Source organism: Cygnus olor, chromosome 1 (assembly GCF_009769625.2).
Source record: "Cygnus olor isolate bCygOlo1 chromosome 1, bCygOlo1.pri.v2, whole genome shotgun sequence".
Lineage (NCBI taxonomy): Eukaryota > Metazoa > Chordata > Aves > Anseriformes > Anatidae > Cygnus > Cygnus olor.
This window is the reverse complement of record NC_049169.1, coordinates 7,463,723-7,481,900: the sequence shown is the minus strand read 5'-3', so window position 1 is coordinate 7,481,900 and position 18,178 is coordinate 7,463,723. Positions and strand designations below refer to the sequence as shown.

At 45.4% G+C, this 18,178-nt stretch overlaps 1 protein-coding gene across 2 annotated transcripts in view; it reads left to right on the top strand.

The window, feature by feature from the left end:
- The window catches only part of FRMD4A (FERM domain containing 4A), a 359,570-nt gene that overhangs the window by 132,793 nt on the left and 208,599 nt on the right, over positions 1 to 18,178 (top strand). The gene's annotated exons all lie outside the window — the stretch shown is intronic.

The following is an 18,178-nucleotide window of genomic DNA, read 5'->3' as shown; positions in this document are numbered from 1 at the left end:
CAGGGAGTGCCAGTGCCTTGCTTTTCCTTGTGCCTCCTGCTGTTGCTGATGTTCATAGACAGCTAAGTGCTCGCAGGAGGAAAGGAAAGTCTATCAAAATCCCCTACAGTGTGACTGTGAAGAAGTCTTTCCCAACCCATGCTGCTTTCAAATCCATTCAAGCTGTACAGAATCATGTAACATCCTCCTAGTCTGGACAAAGAAGCAAAAGGCAGGGAGGCGCAACCCCCTAGAGGAAGACTTTCAGTGGGGAGAAAAAAAAAAAAAAAAAAAAGGAAATTCTGGGTTTGCAGAAAGAAATTCTGTTTTCCTGGGAGCTCAGTCTGGGCAGCAGTAGTAGGGAGCCCACAAACCATCCAGCAGCGAGGCAGTGAAGAGCAGAGGGAACACTAGGGCGTGCTGTTCCCCCAAATTCTGGTGCTGGTGCACATTTCTTTTGCCCAGGGTCTGAGGGTTATTTTCTGCTGTGGGTAGGCAGAGAACTTTGATCACACTGTTTGGCTGTTCTTGCGAGGAAATTAATTGCATTTGCTGCGTGAAAGGCTTTTAGCACGAAGGTAAAAGCAGAGGGCAGGTATTTATAGGGAACCAGAGCTCAAATGCGAGATAGCGCTGCTTATATTACAGGGAAGGAATGATGAATAACAGCAGCAGTTCGGAGGGTTTAATTAACCTTCCTGCTATTCCCATCAAGAGGGGAAAATAAGGTGGGAATTATCTTGGGGTACAAACTCGGCCATGCGCTGACGCCAGGCACAAATGGTGCCAGCTGGGTGCGGAAGGAGGGTGCTTTGTCCCCCTCCGTTGTACTGCTTTAAGCATGCTGGATACTTGATTTCACTCTACGTTTAAGGCCGAGCATTTAGCAAACTGCTGCAAAGTAATCCCGTGTCTCAGTAGGGAAAGAGCTCAAATGAGTGGCGCGTTGGCTTTGTTTCCCTCGCACGGTAAAGAAAACTTGCAGCTCCCAAAGAAGAGGCTCTTTGTGTTCCTGCTGTTAAAGAAGGGCTCGTGCCCCCTAAGGCTTCTGAACGAACACATGAAATCGGTGTGGGGATTTTGAGCTCCGTAAAATTCATTGCTGTGTGCACATTCCAGCAGCACACGGGAGCTCAGGGTATTTTCCTTTAATTTAGCAGGAAGCTGTTGCAGCTGCTGTGGCACTTCAAAGACCATTCAGTGCATTGCTCCTGCACCTGACGAACACAAGGCCACGGTGTTGTTAAACTGCCAGCGTGGAGGGAAATGCCTTTGCAAGCAGCAGCCAGGCTGCCTGATGTGTTTATGCTTGGCTATGGCCACACCGAGTCCATGTGTGCTACCCCATCACTCCAGTTTGGCCCAGTTAACCCAGCTCCATACCAGCTGGGACCACCCTGAGCCTCTTGCCTAAACACAGACTACCTGTGTTGTCTTTTGGGGTGCTCATTGATTTTCTGCAGCTCTTCCTCCTGCAGTGCAGTTCGGATAATTTCAGTGGGTTTGAAAAACCCTATGGGTTTTCGTTCTGGAAAACCTGTGTCACCTGCTGCTGCCACAGCCAGGCAGTCAGATTAAGCAGCAGCCCTTTCACTGCCACAGCCAATCAAGTAATTTATATGCAAACCTAATATTTACAAATCTGTGCTCTTGCACCTGCCTTTTTAACTTCATTCCTGAGCTGATGGCTGGAAAATATCCCGGGGAGGCAGCAAACTAAGAAAATGAGAGGTTTCTCCACTACAGGCCATGACACTAAGTCCTATCTGAGTCAGCAGCAGCCAGCAGATGCAGATGAGAAGGCAGAGCTTGGTCACGTAGGGGCACGAGGCAGCTGTGAACCTGGTCCATCTGCCTCACTGGACAAAGCAAAAGCATTGAATGGGTAAAAGTGGCCAATGCGTTTTTCTCTGCTTGGTCAAATAAATATAAAACTAGTGGGTCAAATAAATATAAAATCAGTGAGTCAAATAAATATAAAATGAGTGGATTTAGCTTGCTGCCTGTGAAATGAAAGCTGCCGGCCCTGTGAGGGGAAGTGCAGGTCCAGGAGTTGATGTGTTAGGAGATCCACACTTTTTTTTCGGTGTTTTTGTTGTTGTTGGTTGGTTGGTTTGGGCTGTGTAATGAAAAGTTTGAAAAGGACGTAGTTCCTTGTGCTTCAGCCCATAAGTCTGCTCTTATTAACGGGGTTCAGGACCCGTGTTTTGTGTTTTTTTACTTCCTGCCAGGTTTGGGATGAGTTTTTGATACAGGCACTTAACAGAGACCTGAATGAGCAGGATGCTCAGTTGGTCTCAGCTGGCAATTTCTAAGCTGTGTTGTGACCACTTTTATCTCAAAGCTGAGACACAGGGTATATTTTGCTGAAAACAGGGTATTTTCTTTTAAGAAATGCGGTCATATCTGTCAAAGACTATAAGGCTGTATTCCTTCATATGACATAATAACTGCACAAACAGGCGCTGAGGCACCGAAATAGAATGGCCTAATTGGTTTGCTTTCCCTAGGAGATGCAGCACCAGACAATGAACCACAACATCTTAAATCTACACTGAACAATAGCTTTGTCTGTAAGTAGGATATTTTTAAGCAATGGGGAGAACAATTGGGGTAGAACTAGGCAACATTTTTCAGATGGATAGTTTAGTTGCTAATAAATGCAGTTTCAGGCTGACTGGAACTATCCATAGACTCAGGCTGAATTCAGCTAATGTTTTCTGCAACAACAAGGGAGACTTCTTTCTTGACAAACCAGAAAAGCTCCAAAAGCTCCATTTTACTGTTTCAACATTGAAATCACTCAAGAGAGTGCCATGTCTTAGAATTTAGCTTGGTTTTATTTCTTTATTTTGAAAAGCATACCCCCAATTAATTGAAATATGTTATTTTGGGTCCATCCCAGATAAACTCTTCAACTTTTATACCAGGGAAAGCAAAAAATTTGGAAAGGATTTATTTAGTCTATATCCATAGATCTGCTCTAGGACTTTGCTTGCTTTTTCCATTGACTTTGGACTGTGAATATAATGTGCAGCTGGTGAGCTTGTCTTTACAGCTGATAAAGCAAGTTACACCAGGGGCACGTGCAAATGAACCCTGGACACAGGTCAAGTACATTAAATAGAGTTCTCCTCCAGTGGCCTCACGTTACAGACCTGATTTATGTTTCTGGTGCATGTGGTTCACTCTGGAGCCTGGCATGGTTGCACCTAAGCTGTCCAGCCAAGCTTCAAAGTTCCTCTTTTCTCATCTTGCTTGTATGAGGCGGGGAAGGTAGGAGGCATAAAGATCAGCTCTGAAAGTCAGAGACTGATGGAGCTGACACCAGAGTGTCTGCGTTCACTGTCCGTGGTCTGTGAAAAGAAAACGTGCTGAAGTAGTCCATGCAAACAGACAAAATATGCCTTTTTCAGACAATCTAATGTTTGAGAAGCCTCATTAATTATGGTTTCAAAGTGCAGAGAAGCTATAGCTTCTATCTAACAAGGCATTTTGCAAGTACTATCTCTGTTTCAGAAGATAAAAGGCAAGGGATCATTCTAGGCCTGATTTTCATTGAGATTTCATGGAGAGATTGTAAAAAACATTAAGGAGATTAAGGGCATGCAAGGCCTCTTAAAAGCAGCGGGGTTTAGACACCTGATTTGTTATTGCATTTTGCAAATCATGGGTAGAAAAAGGGGTATTTGACCTAAGCAACTTCAGGTGTCTAATGAATTTAATGCTTAAGTAGACTGTGATGCCCTGGCACTGCTCTGCAGTCCGTGGAGGCTGTGGAAGAGAAGAAGCTGAATTACACTCCTGCTCCAAATCACATTCAGGAGGACCCTCTCTTTGATAACACAGCCCATGTTGTAATGTTACAGCTCTGCTAGGTGAAACCTGCCCCAACACCCAGCCACAAGCCATCCACCATAAGCACACAGGAGAAGGGAAAACCAAGGCAAGGCAGGAGAGCTGCTTCCTCAGAGCAGCCTCCCACTGCCCAAGAATCAACAGTTCAGCCACTTCCTGCTTCCTCTGGTGGTACTTTCCCGTATTTTTGTCATATGCTGTGGAAAAATAAATAAATAAATAAATAATAATAATAATAATAATAATAATAATAATGATAATAATAATAAAGCTGTTTCTTTCTCTAAATCTCCATCAGGCCAAATATATATGACAGAGTCAAAATAACTCAGGGCTGGCAACTGCATCTAAAGTTTGGATGCATTTATCCTTTTGCTTCTCTCTGCTCAGATGTTATTCTCAGAAGCTGTAAGTCTAAAACTGCCTGCAAAAGACTTTCTTGAGCAATCCGACCTGCTGCCTTTCCCCATCCCATTTTGTTTTTCCAAAGTTGCCTTTCACAGTAGAAGGATGCAAACAAGACTCTTCCAACATGGGGAGGCAACAGCTGAAAAAGGGAGAGAGAACAAGAAAAAGCAACAGGTTGTAATAGTGGGCGGTGAAATGTATCCTAGAGATGTAGGAGAAACACAGTCAAGATGTCTTCTCCTGTCCTCCATCCACTCAGCAGTCTGCCCACGTGGGTTCTAAGGCAAAGCTTTCTGCCTGCTGTTTTAGCCAGTGACAGCCAGTGACTGCTGCGGTGACATAAATAAAATTTACATGCCATTGGTGCTTGACTAGGAGCACACCAAAACATCCTTTTGAAACGGAGCAGACCATACATTTTGATGTCCCCAGACATCAGAAACATGGGAGGTGTTCAGAAGAACAAATGGGTGATTGTTTGTCCTGGGGGTTGGATTCTCCTTGTGTCTCCCACCATCAACATCCAGGGCCAATCCAGTGGAGATGCAAACATCAAGACCGTCACAGAAGTTGTCCTTGAGGGTCTCATGTGCCTTAAAGAAAGGCTGAGTAGTTTTACCATGGCCAAAAACATCCATGGCAGACGTTAAGTGTGGTTCTCACATGCTTCAGCTGGTGGCTCAGGTGGCACTGAAGTCTTCTGTGATGCAATCCCAAAGCAGCAGGGACCTCCTGGGATATGGTCCTGACCATCAGGCTGTTTCTTTGAATGTTTTCCTCTCAGTTCTTACTGCACGTACCACCTCTTTGCGGTACATTTTTTAGTCTTCAGAGGTTTCTGTCCTGTCTCTGTCCCCACACTCCTCTCATGCTCTTGCCTTGGGGGATGAAGCATGTCCCAGAGCAAAGCTGCTCTCAAAGGTTTGAAGCTGAGCTGGTGAGCAGCTGTGAGTGATGAGAGCCTGTGCTCCTCGGGACACCCTTTACAACTGTGTGACCTCCAGCCAGGCAGGCAAATGATGTAGGGAGACATAAACACCAAGGTTTGTTGCCAGGGCAGTGAAAAGAATGGGGATTTTTTTCATTTTGATTTGGTCATTTTTCTTAAAGCGATGAATAAAGCTCAATAGCCCATCTCATACCTCCACACCTGCCTCAGCAAAATGGCACTCCACACCTGCCTGTTTTCCTCAGCAAAATGACACTAGTCTGCATGTATTTTCTGTCCATATATTAAATCTGATTGCTGTAAGAAGAGGGACATACCAGCATGTAATGTATGAGTTTATTTCAATTCCAAAATTGTCCCAGTGCCCCATTGCTTTGGATGAGCCAGCGGGACATCTGGGGCTTGGTAGAAACTGTGCAAAGGTAGAGACAGCAAGAAAACCCTTCTACAGGTATGTGTGTGACACCTTACAGCTGTAGGGACTGATCTGCTGAGCCCGGTGGGGACCCTCATGTGGGTGGCTTCCTAGGTACAAAAAGAAGAAAAATTAAGATGTGAGCAAACACTGCTGAGAGAGGGGCCTCAGTAGAGGGCATAAGCACCTTCATCTTATTAATAGTCTCTGTTTTAACAAAGAATAGGGTCATCTTGACTCTGTCTGGTGTCTGGGCTTTGCTATAGGGCAGCTCTTTAATGAAGGGCACAGCACTCCTGGAAGTGTTACAGGGCTGAAGGAATGAAGGCTCCTGGCTTGAACCTACAGTTGAAACAAAAATTGCTGTAGGGCTTAGACCTGTTTTTAACAAGTGTACATAGCCTGCCAGATCTGGTGAAAGATTAGCAATTTAATTATACAGGCCTTGGCTTCCTGCTTTCCATTAAGTGCCTAAAATCCCTCTAAAGAGGCCCATTATGTTGCCTTTTTTTTTTTTTTTTTTGCTTTTACATTAACTAGGCATTTCAGAGCAGCATAAACACGGAAGCAAGACAGGGATTCCCTTGCAGAGGTCTCGGGGGTTTCTAGCTAAGTGCCTCCTGATGGATCTGTCAGGGCTACCTGGGAGACCAAAACCTGTCACCCTGGAGTGAGCATTAGCTTCATTTCCAGAGTCCCTGCAAGTGCTTTCCATTTGTTCCCCATTGAACTCAACGAGTAAGCCCACCCATGCACATAACCATTGCAGTCCTTGTGGTTTGCTGACTCTATATCGACAACTTTGGACATAGCCCTGCTGTACTCACCCCAGATCCTTACATCCCCACCAGGCACCCACTGATCCACATGGTTTGGGTCCTACCGTTGTACCTACCAGAGTCTGTTTCTGCAGTAGGATTTCTGCTGGGTATAAGGGGGCAGATACCATGTGTTTTTAATAGACATTTTCCTGATAAATGCCCCTGTGACTCAGAAAAGTGGTGATTTCTGAGTCCTCTAAGCATTTATACATCCCCAAGGCTGAGCTGGGAAAGGATCAAACGCCAGAGCACCAGGTTGCCGCCGCCAGAGATGTTGGCTGTCTGTTTTACCTGAAATCCTTTAAAAAGCAAAGCGAGAACATCTCCTCTGCAGGCAGCACGGGAAGTGTTGTGAGGATGTAATGGAGCGTAATCAGTGACAGATTTGTCATCTGTATTCCACCCCGTAGCACTGCAGCACAGGGAGGGTTTGCCACTGATTGTTTCAGCGAAGCACTGCCATAGAGGAGATTGCTATCTCGTCAAGCTATTTCTATGTCCTGTTAAGCCAGTTTTCAATTTGGGGACAGGCAGGGAGAAACGAGGTTCTCTCTGATCAGCCATTTGGGGTCACTCCACTATGAGGGTCTCGCTGGGGTAAGAGGAGGGCGTAAGGTGATGCAGAAGCACTGCTGGAGCTGTCAGCATCTCCCCAGCGCCTGCCTTGTGTGACCTGATCACACCTTCAGAGATAAAGCAAGCTCCAGATGTGGCACCAGAAAATAATTTCCCCAGATCATAGTGTCCTGTCATTTACAGTCTGCCCACTGGAATAATCTGGGAAATTCAACTAATGCGTCTTTTGATTGAGTAGGAGCACTTTGGTTGCTCCTGATAGAGTTTCCAGCCTCATCCATGACAGAGCATCGGAGGATTTTGTGATAGAGGAGACACAAAAAAAGATGTCCTCTTCCCGAACTAAATGTCTTTCCTAGGACAAGTGGCAGGAGAGTGGAGGGGCTGAGCCAAGCAAGGTGGTTCCTGGTGGTCTTCCTCTTGCTGCTGGCCCTTGCCAAGGCTTTGAGGAAGGGACTCATCCGCCTGAGCTGCCAAGGCTCCCTCCCGGAGTCAGGAGAGGGAAAGCCTGAAGGCCCACAACATGAGTGCCCTTATTTTGGAAGTCCTTGTCGGTCTCCGTTGACCATGAAGATCCAGACAAGGCCCCCATAAGCCAGTAAAACACCCCACAGGGTGCCCTGTGAATGTCCCTTTGCAGGGACCAGACATCAGGTCATGGAGAAGGGCACCCTACAGGAGTCTCACAGATCCTGAGCCCTTCCTAAAGCCCAAGGCCCTCCAACCAAGTTATTATCGGACTAGGAGGCAGAGAAAGGACCGAAAAAGTATTTTAATTTTTGAATTTCGTAGGTAGAGTCTTTTGGTTTTGTTGTTGTTGTTATTGTTGTTGTTTTGTTTTGTTTTGTTTTTAGCCAAAAAAATCATACTGAGGTATGATTCATGTTTTTTTAATGCCTTGGAAGTCTGAAGTGTCATTCTCGTGGTTTGGCATCCCAATTCAAAGTGAAATACATAAAGTCAAAAGAAGCATGTCAAGGAGTTTCTCAAGCTTTCATCATCCTTTTTTTTTTTTTTTTTTTTTTTTTTCTGTGAGTAGATGCTGTCGTTTTTCAGCTGAGTAGCAGCGTGTAAAAAGGAATTGAGGGAAGGGTCTGATAATAAAGCGTTAAAGAGATTTTTGTTTTTATTTTTGGCAGTGTAAGGATGGAGTCTGTATGTATATGATATCAGCTACACATTCAACAGCTGAAACTGCTTTTTGCCAGGCTTATAAAAACCCATTCGCAGCGTCCAGGTATTAGGACGGGTAGCTATTAGCGACTGGATGCCAGCAGTAAGAGGAGCTTTGCTTTTACACAGAACAAGGGTATGAAGAAATACGCGAGGGTGCGGCGCAAGCTCCCGCGGCTCTGCAGGCCCTCACGGGTGCCGGCTGAGCTCAGGGTCTGCGCCCCCCTGCCCAAGGTGAGCTGCTCGTGTCGGGATGGAGGAGGTGGGTGCCGTGCCCGTGGATTGGAGAGGGCAGGGGGGGATTCAGTCCTGGACTTGTGGTGGCTTCTCCCAAGGATGAAATGCTCTGAAGGCAAAGGAAGGAGGGGGATGGAAAGGGATGGGGAGGTGGGCACTTCTTCCTTGAGATGTGGAGACCTCTGGGGCATCCTCTGGCCGGGTTAAATGGGAGATTGCTTTGCTACCAATGCTTTGAGATTGCTTTGCAGCTGAGGGAATTGGGGCTGCTTAGTCTGGAGAAGAGGAGGCTGAGGGGGGACCTCATCACTCCCTACAGCTACCTGAAAGGAGGTTGTAATGAGGGTGTCGGTCTCTTTTCTCAGGTGACAAGTGATAGGACACAAGGAAATGGTCTCAAGTTGTCCCAGGGGAACTTTACATTGGATTTTAGGAAGAACTTCATGGAGGGGTGATCAAGCATTGCAATGGGATTCACAGGGAGGTGGTGGAGTCCCCATCCCTGGAGGTATTTAAGAGATGCCTGGACATGGCACTGAGGGGCATGGTTTAGTGATGGGACTCGGTAGGTCAGGTTGATGGTTGGACTTGATGATCTTGAAGGTCTTTTCCAAGCTAGATGATTCCATGATTTTATGATTTTATACCTGAAGTCACTTCAAACTCAAGTGGGAGACCTCAGGGGCTGCTGAGAGCAGTCAGAAAAATGTGCTCCCTCATCCCCATCTGTGGCCAGCAGAGGAGCAGGGCTCACCTCCAGTCTGCCTCTGGAGAAGCTCTCCCTCTCACTGGCTATTTACAGACCAGCTACATAAATAAAGGGGTGAAAATCACTGAAAATCTTCCTCATCCCCCCCACCCCCAGACACCTTTACAATGTTTTATAGTGTGCATGGTTTGAAAGTTCAGGACATTGCTTCTTCTGGAGTTGTCAAGCTTTGCAAGCTAAAAACCCTTGAATCACATAGCAAGAAATATTGCAAATGTTGCTAAAGGCCCTGTTTTACCAGAAGTGCCCAGGAAAAACCCTGTCAGTGCCTGGGGATGATTTCTGTGAGCTGTGTGTGAGGTGAGCTAGAGGAGGAAGCAGGCAAGGGGACAAGCACAGGACATAGTTTGGGCACTTTCAGGTGCATTGATTTCCTCTCTGCCTCTGTGTGCCTTGCTGTAAGTGATGGCACAAGCTGAGAGCACTGCAACCACTGTGCTGGGTGGATTCATTCACTTCTGCTTGTGAAATCCCTGGGAATTTCAGAGCAAGGTGGAGGGGGTGTCCTGTGGTCTCTGGGGGAAACCCAGGATCACAGAAGGCTGGTTGGGCAATAAAACCCCTCAGTAGACATGAGGAAGTCGTGCGTGGACTCCAGTGGTTCAGGGATGAGGATGGCTGTTAGCAGTGTTAAAAGAGGGTAGGTTTAGGTTAGCTATAAGGAGGAAATTCTTCACTCTGAGGGCGGTGAGGCCCTGGCCCAGGCTGCCCAGAGGAACTGTGGCTGCCCCATCCCTGGCAGTGCCCAAGGCCAGGCTGGATGGGGCTTTGGGCAGCCTGGGCTGGTGGGAGGTGTCCCTGCCCATGGCAGGGGGTGGCACTGGGTGGGCTTTGAGGTCCCTTCCAGCCCAAACCATCCTGTGATCCTATGATTGCATGATCACTGGGGCCCCAGCCCTCATGCAGTACCAGATTTTGTAGAAATCCTAATAGCAGAATTACGGGCATGCATCACAAGGGGATCGTAAATATCATTTTTAATTAACTGGCTGTTCTACAGAGGAGACTTTGTGCAGTGCTGTGAGACACGGGAACAAAGTTCAGCCTGTCCCTGTAGCAGAACTCCAAATTTCCCCTTCCCCAGCCCAACACCAGCAAACAGATGTGCTCTGTGCCTCCTATTTATGCGCTCCCAAGAAATTAACACCCTGTTAAGCTGCACAATGCAGCACATTTATTTTTATTTCACTGTACTGCAGCTTTTCAATGTTAACTCTGTACTATTTCTTACTGGAAGCAAATCCAATCTAGTACCAAGTGTTGCTTAAATTAGTGGCCTAGGAGGCGATGAATTACGTGCAGCAGAAATAGTACCTATAGCTTAAGATAAAGCAGCTTCCAAGCAGCAAAGCCCAGTGTTTGCTTCAGGTGCAAGAGGCAAAGGACAGAGGAAGAAGACTTAACTTCAGAATACCTGAAGCTGAGACTGTGATTTGTCTGCAGACCCATTTTAAGGCAATAAACAGCAATAAACAGCTTATTTATATCTCCTGAATGTGCCTATTATTTCAAGATCTCACCCAAATGAGTGCAAGTGACATGACAAAGCAGCACTGTAGGGAGCCAAATAATGTATAAAAAGCAATTGATCCATTATAGATGCAGTCTCGGGCAAGCTCAGTCTATTTTTAATCATTTTAATAATGCAGCTGATTTGCTGCATCAAGGAGGGAAGCTGAAGAGGGACCCCAGCAAGCTAAATAATCCAGTGGGACATCTAATGGTGAGGCTGAGGTAAACAGGATTAGAAAAAGGGATGTTGTATGGTGTTTCTACATTAATTGTGTTGCAGAAATTGCAGAGATTTGGGTGTACATTAGACAAACCAAGGTAGAGGTCTTGATTTCTCCATGTTCTCCATGTTCTCCATGAGCACAGCCCTCTTTGTCTCGCTAAAACAGCCAAGACCCATCTGAGCATCACCCACTCAGCTCGCTTGTGCAGCAGATGAAAGGACCACACTGCCCTCCATCCGCGAGGCCCTGGGGGAAGTCTGGAAGAGAGAAAAGTTGAGGTTTTTCCCTCCCTTTCCCAGAGTGGCTTTTAAAGGAGAGTGGATGCGAGAAGGACAAGAGACAGATGCCTACTAGCCAAAAGGATGGCTTTTGGGGCTCTCAGTTAAAACACGAAAATAAAACGATGTCTTAGCTCCAGACAGTGGTGTGGGGCCAACCAGGGAAAGAGGGACCACCCAGCGAGGAGAGAGCAATGCAATGGGGATGGTGAAAAAAGACAGAGAGCAGCAGCCATGCCGAGGGAGGAGACGAGATGCTGGCTGCATGCAGCAACGATAAAACAGAAATTATAGCTCAGATTTTGAAGCTTGAAAGCCGGGCACCGCACTGCACCTGGGATTCTTCAGGGGCAGGGTGATCCAGGACTCCATTTCACTGAAGCTCGCTTCATAAAACAAACAAAAATGTCCATGCTCGAGGCTGTAAAAAGGCTGGGGTGAGCCCTGATGCTAAACCTGCCAGGGTTAGCTCCACTCCACTCATCTTTTTCTTTCTTTCTAATACCTCAGGGCTGCTGGCACTCCCCATCTGAGGACTTTCTTATAAAAACGTTTATCTTGTTGTCGTGTGGAAGCGGCATTTTTCCTCCGTTATGGAGTTATGTCAATCCCACTGCGGGCGAGAGGTCACGAATGGGACACCCACGCTCATTCTTCATCTGGCAGCGCTGGCCAGCCCTGGCCTGGCAAAGCCCTCTGCTGCAAAAAATGAGGGGACGGACAGCCACGTGGGGTCCCAGGTGGCCCTCTGAGCAGTCCCCAAACCGCCCAGCACTGCCCTGTGTACATGCAGTCTTGGTCCATGCAGCTGAGGAAAGGCATCTTTGTAACAGGTTGCCATCACCTGTGCTCAGCCCCTTTATCCACAGATTTGCTTGGCAACTTTGCCAGCACCCAATACAGCCACGAGCCAAGGTAGCTTCCCCTCTGTGGAGTGGCATCACTTTGGGAGAAAGGGAAGACTTATAAATAAAGGGAAATAAACATACATAAATGGCTCTTAAATAAAATAAAATAAAATAAAATAAAATAAAATAAAATAAAATAATAAAATGAAATAATAAAATTATTTTTAAAGCATTCCTTCTGTGAGAGAGACAGCTTTTGTTCAGTAGATGACAATTGTAGGTTGCTTAGGCTATTGACCAGCAACCAGCGTACCACCACTTCCATGACCTGAGCAGGCATATACCTTCCATGTAAGCTCAGCGGTAATATCTAAATGTCTGTCATCTTCATGGAGTATTTGACATTTCTGTCTTTTGCGGGCCAAAGTTCTTCATGGAGATTTCTATTCTGTGGAAACTGGAATCGGCTAAGGCATTTAGGAAAATTCATAATAAATTTGGGACAGCATCTCACATGGAGCTGAAACTCAAGTGCAGTTGTACTGGTTCAGAGCAAAGATCCATGCAGTGTTCTGTCTCCAGCAGTGTCCGTGTGTGATGCAGAGAAAAGAGTGGAATAAAAATGAGATATTTTCCCTGAATATTCTCCCACCTTCCAAATGTTTTCCACTGAGGGACCTCCTGTGTTGGATGCAGCCTCTAGATATCCAACATTTATCATCCTTTAATTTGTCCAGTCTTTTTCTGAACCCAGATAAAATATTGCATCCTTGCTGTTCTTTGGCAAGGAATACCACAGATCAGCTATTAGTTGTCTTTGAATCACTTCCTTTAATTTGTTCTAAGCATGACTCCTGCCAGCTTCTTTTGATGCACCCTTATTCTTGTATTGGAAGAAATAGTGAACAGTCAATCCCTGTTCATCTTCTCCATGCCACTCACCATCACTGAGTTGTTCTCCTTCATTTCTTTTTCAGGCTTTTTTTTCCCAGACCAAAGCCCACATTGACTGCTTACTTAGTCATTTCTTTATAGGGACAATTTTTTAACTTTGAATCATCTTTACTGGCCTTCCTTGAATCGTCTCTATTGCCACTATATCATTTCTGGAGATAAAGGGGTCAGGAGACACTATTTAAGATGTGAGTGAACCCTGGTTTTATTCAGTGTATTCAGTGGCACGATAATGTTCTCTCTTTTGCCTGCCCCTTGATAATTGTTAGTATTTAATTTGCTGATTCCACCACTACTGAGCAATGAACTGACATTTCATAGAACTAGTATATCTCAATATCTTATTCCTGAGTGAGTCCAGAGCCCATAATTTTATATGTGAAGTTCAGAGCATTTTTCCTTCCATGAACATTACTTCAAGTTTGGCTACATTAAATTTAATTTGCTGTTTTATTGCTCATTCACTTAGACTCATCAGATCTTGCTTCAGGCCTTTGTCCTTGCTACCTTGAATATCATAGTGTCGTCTGAAAACTGTGCTCCCTCATTGCTTATACCCTTTCTCAGATAGAGCAGCACACGTTCCAGGCCAGATCCCTGCAGAAACCCAGCAGGACATCTCCTTGTTGCCTTAATTGCACAAAGTTAAGGTTCACAAGAATCCTCTTCTGGAGATATCTTCATAGCTAGATCCACTCTTGAGATCAATTTGTTGCACTTCATCCTGGAGCACAGTGTTGAGGTTGGACCACAGGCTGATGTTTGATGCCTCCATCTGAGCCTTTGATGCAGCAATGGGTTAATACATTCATTGGAAAACCAAGGCCTTCAGCTGACGTTGAAAGCTACTGCAGGATGAGGTTGACTTACAACTCCCTGAGCCATGATGAAGGCAGATGGCTGTGCCCTTGGCCAGCTGGAGCCTCCTACAATTCACCATTAGCTCCAGAATCAGAGAATTACTGCAATCCACCTGGAGGTGTCAGGTTGATGAGTCTCTATATCCAGGGTCTTGTGTGGGAGGAAAGCTAGAGCTGGAAGGAGGGTTTGGGAAGCTTGGTGTTTCCCTGTCATCCAAGTTTATCAAGAGGATGGGACCTCTGTCTTCACCTTCCCCAAATGGAACAGTTTCACGTTTTGTTGCAACAGACCCATTTACTCTGAACAGGAGAGCACAGAAAATCCTGTGTAGGAGACCAAACAGACTCATCTTCAAAACCTCACCTCGATTATTTAAAGTAGGGAAGTTCATACAAGTTCTCTGCTACTCAAGTAGAACCATGGCCTGTCTTGCTCCAGCTGTCTTGCCATACCATCCCACTCCCATGGGCTGGAAAAGTGTCTCATTTTCTTTATAGTGGCTGGTATAGTGCCATGTATAGTGCTATGACACAGCCAGGACAGGTGATCCCAACTGGCCAAAGGGATATTCCATACCATATGGTGTCATGATGAACAACAAATATGGGGAGAGGTGTTGTGCATGTTCACAATCCACATTTACTGAGGACTTGAACCTTTACTAAATCAGTGGAGGTGATCCAGGGTCCCTTCTCTAGAGGTCTCCATGACCAATGAGCCTCATACAAGGACAATTTGCCTGTTCTCCTCCCCAAACTCCTCAGCTCCATCTTTGAAAGCTGGACCATCCCAAACATGGTATCCGGCGACTAATTAGGCTCAGATCTGCTCTTTAACCCTTTCTTATCAGCTTGTGGCTTTACTCGCTAAACTTTGTGCTCTGGTGTTAGCACCACTGTCTTTGCAAGCCAACCCTTGAGCAATCAGTTGCAGAGTGACTTTTTCCTACCATCGCCAATCACCTCCACCCCTAAAACTGCCCTAAGAAAACAATTCTGGGACCCATTGTGTCCCCACATAACGTTTCAGCTTTGAAAAACAGCATATTTTGCTGAAATCTCATTTTGGCAATAATGTTCCGGTAGTCACCACTTTTCAGCTCTCTTCTGATATCTTATTCCCAAATGGTAGAAGAAATCTAGGAAGGAAATGAAGGGAAAATGTGGGTGTAGAAGAACATCCTGTTCTGCACAAATACCCTGGTGTATTGTCAGATGGATACTCTGCTTTAAATAGAAGAGGTCTCATGCTCGCAAAGGCCAAAATAATAAATTCTCAGGAATTAGCAAAGATGGAAATAGTGATTTTTTTTTAAAGAAACTGTTCAGATTTACTGCATTAAAGAATGGCCCAAGTTAGAGCTTCTCACTATCACACGCAGTCTCATTTATGTCTACTTATAATGCAATGCACATATGCACAGTAGGTTTAGGAATAATCCCCAGGGAACTCAGTTAAATTCTGTTTGTTTTTATTGTATATAAGTAGCTGTTTCCGTAATAGAGGTCACTTGGGGTAAACCGAGTTAAAATGAGAGTTTGTACAGTCAACAGGATAGATTCAGAGGTCCCTGAGAACTGATATGTTTGAAAAAGTTCTGTTTAGATCCATTTGATCCATTTTTGTGATTCTTATTTCTGCTATCCACTTTCTACAAGTTTTTGTTTTTTGTTTTGTTGTTGTTTTTTTGTTTTGTTTTTGTTTTGTTTTGTTTTTTAACCAAAGTACCATTTCAGTTGTTACTACAACAAGGAGGCAAACTCTTCTCATCTTCTGCACATTTTCTTGAATTTAGTCCATTCCCCCATTGTGCTTTGCTATGAACCTGAAACTTTTATTGGAATTTGAAGAAAAAACAGAAAGTGATATGCCCTTGGGTACAACATACCCTGCTGTATAGGATTTAGGAAAATTCCAGAGAACTTACTTCAACAAAGCAACTTTTTCCACCAACACCCTTTTCTCCAAATTTCTGACCATCACTGAAGACAATTAATATTGATCAGCAGGGGAACTGCTATGCTGAATATTGCAAATGCAAGAGTCCAAGAGCTGGTATATCTCAGAGAGAATCATCTCTCTGTTATTTACTGGTGTGATAATGGGAAAGCCAGGTCATGTAGAGCTCAGCGTGGGTGAGAACCCATGAACGCCTTCATCCTCCTTGCCAACACCAGCAGAGCACATGGTGCTTTTAGTGCCAGGTGTTTCTGGAGTGGGAATCAAGGAAGCCATTATGTGAGCCCTAAAGCCATTTTCCTTTGCCTGACACTGCGTTCTCCATTGGTTTTGAAATAATCTTGAAATTCATCTTTGTGAAGAGAAAAATGGGCCTGTGTTGGTGTCAAAGGATCTGTCACGTGGAGCCTGTGTTCTGCCCCTTGGAAGATGTCCCCTGCTGTTTATCTCCATGGCCAATACAATGCAGACAGAGGGACAGCCAAGGGGAATGAGTGACATGGTTGCCCTGTGCTATCACACAGAGAGATACTACAGAGAAAGATCTTTAACCTCATATTTCAGTATCTAACACACAGCCTTTGTGCAATAAATGAAGGGTGTGGGGAGGGAAGAAGTGATCACATGCTCAGTTCCAGTACGGTTCTTGTTGTGGTTAGACTGGTTGGACAGTAGTACCAGTTAGGGGCAGACAAATGCACGATTCAGTCCTGGTGGACCCCTGTTAACTCATATTGACCCAGTTTGAGCACTGCTTGTTGTGGAACAGAAATGGGGACATGCAGAAGGAAACCAGGAGTCCTTGCACTCAGCCTGCTTTCCGAGATGGCTCTTGTAGAAACTCTGGAAGCTTCCTGGGATCTCTGAATTTCCATGGATGTCAGGTGAGACAAAGGCTTACCATCAGCCTGGTCTTCTTCTGGCAATACTTTCTATAGAGCAGAGCACATGAAATCCTGTTTGCAGGGAAACACATGTTGCCCCTTGCATGCCAGCTCCCTCACCAGCATACTGCATTATGGTCCCCTGAGTTTCAACAACCTCCATCATAACACCCTCCCAACCCATTTCTTTGTGTTTTACCCGTGCTCATTACAACACCCCTTCACTCAGACTGGCGAAGATAGGCACTTTGTGAAATCTTTAATGAAAGGGCATCACGTGCGTGATGAACAGGCTCTCCCAGCAGCAGACAAGCATCCCGTGCTGGGTTTATTTCTGGAGCAGCTAACCTATTATCTGATGCAGGGCCTTGTGTGGATGAGAGCTGGTCCACCCGGAAAATGAATTACGTGCCCTTCTTTGCTATTGAAACTATCCATCATATTGCATCCCAAATGGTCTATCATGTCGTTGTCTAGTAAAACTCAGCCATCAAAGGCAGCTCCTGTTTGGATGCTGATGCTGGATGTCTGAAAAGGTGATTTCAGCTATAACTCTGAGAACATTTACCTGAAATTTATGACTTGAGGTCCCTCTAAGCTCCATCAACTCTATCCATCTCACACCTTTATAAATAATACTGATCTTCAGTTTCTGAAACCTGTAGGGCAGCCTTCTGTGTTTTTTTTTTTTTTTTTTTTTTTTTTTTTTCCCTGGTGTCTGGAATACATCACATGCAAGATTTCACTCTGAGATTTCAGACTGTGTGTACTTAGTAAACAAATATAAAAGGCTTTGGCAGAGGAATGTGGATACCATGGAGTGCAGTTTGGTGAATTTGGCCCTGTCTAGGACCCAGGATATTTCAGCACCACTCCTTGCCATACCAAGACTTTCGATATTTGTCCTTTTTGTGCCTCAGTTTCCTTTCTATTCGGTTTCCAGCCAGCATTAACCAAAATCCTTGAAGTGTTCCCATTGGGTTTAGCTTTGGTTGGACCAGGTCCATCAGCACCTTTCTGCTCCATGAGGTGCTGTGAGAGGTAGAGACGAGAAGTGCTAAGTAAGCAGCAACGTCACCTCTTCTCCATTGACTTAAGCAGGAGCAGATGTGTGGAGGAAGATCAAGCACTTAGGATCATGCCTTAAGCTTTCCACAAATACAGTAACAGGAACGGTCTGGACCCGAGAAATGCTCTGCATCCTGCACAGGGATGCGGTGAGGCTTGGAGGACATTTCGGAGGGGGTGCCAGGGAGTTCGCAGAACCCGACCCTGTGGGATTATATGAGGTTATTCGCCTTTGTACATAACCCCAGCCGTCACCACAGTGCTTACTGTAGTCTCATGCCTTGGGGAGCGGGTAAGGGAATCTATTAATACTCTTAGGAAAAAATTAGCATCCAAACAACTTTTGTTTCCTTGTTTTTTACACGTCTGTGCTCCCCTCTGTCGCTAGCTACAGCGCAGAGCCTG